General features: G+C 59.2%; 2 non-coding genes and 1 pseudogene across 2 annotated transcripts in view; all 3 read right to left on the bottom strand.

Annotated features, from left to right (window-relative positions):
• The window catches only part of LOC146142400 (large subunit ribosomal RNA), a 3,679-nt pseudogene extending 2,891 nt beyond the window's left edge, over positions 1 to 788 (bottom strand).
• Positions 789 to 1,036: 248 nt separating this feature from the next.
• Positions 1,037 to 1,190, bottom strand: LOC146142399 (5.8S ribosomal RNA). The gene has a single exon (XR_014498827.1). It is a non-coding gene; the product is annotated as a 5.8S ribosomal RNA (ribosomal RNA).
• A 247-nt stretch (positions 1,191 to 1,437) lies between these two features.
• Positions 1,438 to 2,500, bottom strand: part of LOC146142398 (small subunit ribosomal RNA) — a 1,811-nt gene continuing 748 nt past the window's right edge. Inside the window, exon 1 of the ribosomal RNA XR_014500108.1 lies at positions 1,438 to 2,500. This exon is cut by the window's right edge and continues 748 nt beyond it. This is a non-coding gene — a ribosomal RNA (small subunit ribosomal RNA).

Raw genomic sequence — 2,500 nt, 5'->3', positions numbered from 1 at the left:
GCCTCGCGAAACGACACCGGAAGCGCGACCGAGACGAAGAGGCTGGGCACTGAGAACAGTCCCCGACCCACGACGCCCCAGCCGGCACCGGGCGCTCGGCCCCGAAGGGCAGACGCGGCGATCTCTCCTCGCCCGAACGGCGGGCCGACGGACACGCGCGCCTATAGTACCCGACCGAGGCCGGGTTACCTTGCGCGCGGCCTTCTCGCCGCCGTCCAGACGGTCGCGGCCTTCGCCCGGCGCTAGTGCGCTGGTCCCCGATCGGGCGGCGCCGCCGGCGGCCCGTGAGGGTCCGCACGACAACGTCGCCGACAGGGGGCCGGCTGAAAGCGACCGGGCGACCCGACAGGCCCTCCCGTTTGCCTCTCGACGGTTTCACGTACTCTTTAACTCTCTCTTCAAAGTGCTTTTCAACTTTCCCTCACGGTACTTGTTCGCTATCGGTCTCGTGACCGTATTTAGCCTTAGATGGAGTTTACCACCCGCTTTGGGCTGCATTCCCAAACAACCCGACTCTGGGAAGACGCCGTAGCGCGCCCGCCTGTCGCCGCCATGGGCCTGACACCCGCTCTGGGAAAAGGCCTCGATCAGAAGGACGCGGGCGACCGGCGAAGCGCGCCGTGACGAATTCCGTACGCCACAATTCCGCGCACTCCAAAAGCGCGCGGATTCGGCGATGGGCACATCCCGCTTCACTCGCCGTTACTGAGGGAATCCTCGTTAGTTTCTTTTCCTCCGCTTAGTAATATGCTTAAATTCAGCGGGTAGCCTCGTCCGACCTCAGGCCGAAAGTAAGGACCGGGACTATTCTTCCCGTTCCGCGCTCGCCGTCGGCGCCGCGCGCCGCCGCGCACCTCGATTCCCGCCCTTGAGCCGCCAGCCGTTGGCCTCTTCGAGGTCGACTCGCCGCCGCCGCGCGGGATTCTGGTCGCGATCGTCGCGCATCGTGCCGTGCTGTCTTGAGCGGGACGGGCGCTCGCGCGTCCGACGCCGCAGCAGCCGCGCGGAGAAATCCCCGCGCGGAACGTTTGCAACGCGACCCTGAGGCGGGCGCGGCCCCGGGATTGACCCGAGGCCGCAATTTGCGTTCAGAACGTCGATGCTCAATGTGTCCTGCAATTCACACTAATTCACGCAGCTAGCTGCGTCCTTCATCGACTCACGAGCCGAGTGATCCACCGCCAAGAGCCATCCACGATTGTTTCGCTCGCACAGTGCCTCGCACTAAAGGGTGACAAAATATACCGCGCCGAGCGGTCGGCCAGGCCGACGCTTGAAGCCGGAGCGCGCGGCACCGCGGCACTCGACGCGCAAACATTACCGGGTGACCGAATCGCCGGCCGGCGCGCCGCTCCTCGCGGGTCGGGCGCCGGGTAGCAAAAACTTTTTCTCTCGCTTGTCCGAGTTTCGCGTTCGCCGAAGCGTTTGCGAGACCGTTAATGATCCTTCCGCAGGTTCACCTACGGAAACCTTGTTACGACTTTTACTTCCTCTAAATGATCAAGTTAGATCGTCTTCTCGGACGCCGGCTCGACCGTTGCCGGCCGCGCCAGGTCCAATCGGAGGACCTCACTAAACCATTCAATCGGTAGTAGCGACGGGCGGTGTGTACAAAGGGCAGGGACGTAATCAACGCGAGCTAATGACTCGCGCTTACTGGGAATTCCTCGTTCAAGGGAAATAATTGCAATTCCCTATCCCTAGCACGACCGGGGTTCAGCGGGTTACCCAGACCTGTCGGCCAAGGCGAGCACATGCTGATCCGGTCAGTGTAGCGCGCGTGCGGCCCCGAACATCTAAGGGCATCACAGACCTGTTATTGCTCAATCTCGTGTGGCTAAACGCCACTAGTCCCTCTAAGAAGTTAGACGCCGACCGATTGGGTCGCGTAACTAGTTAGCAAGCCAGAGTCTCGTTCGTTATCGGAATTAACCAGACAAATCGCTCCACCAACTAAGAACGGCCATGCACCACCACCCACAGAATCAAGAAAGAGCTCTCAATCTGTCAATCCTCACTGTGTCCGGGCCGGGTGAGATTTCCCGTGTTGAGTCAAATTAAGCCGCAGGCTCCACTCCTGGTGGTGCCCTTCCGTCAATTCCTTTAAGTTTCAGCTTTGCAACCATACTTCCCCCGGAACCCAAAGACTTTGGTTTCCCGCAAGCTGCCGGAGAGGTCGTAAAACTAACGCCCCCCGATCGCTAGTTGGCATCGTTTATAGTCAGAACTAGGACGGTATCTGATCGTCTTCGAACCTCTGACTTTCGCTCTTGATTAAAGAAAACATTCTTGGCAAATGCTTTCGCAGTCGTTCGTCTTGCGCCGATCCAAGAATTTCACCTCTAACGGCACAGTACGAATGCCCCCGTCTGTCCCTCTTAATCATTACCTCGCGCTCCGAAAACCAACAAAATAGAACCGAGGTCCTATTCCATTATTCCATGCACCATTATTCAGGCGAATCGCCTGCTTTGAACACTCTAATTTTTTCAAAGTAAAC

This window comes from Ascidiella aspersa, chromosome 5 (assembly GCF_963924565.1).
Source record: "Ascidiella aspersa chromosome 5, kaAscAspe10.2, whole genome shotgun sequence".
Taxonomy (NCBI): domain Eukaryota; kingdom Metazoa; phylum Chordata; class Ascidiacea; order Phlebobranchia; family Ascidiidae; genus Ascidiella; species Ascidiella aspersa.
This window is presented reverse-complemented; position numbering and strand designations above follow the sequence as displayed.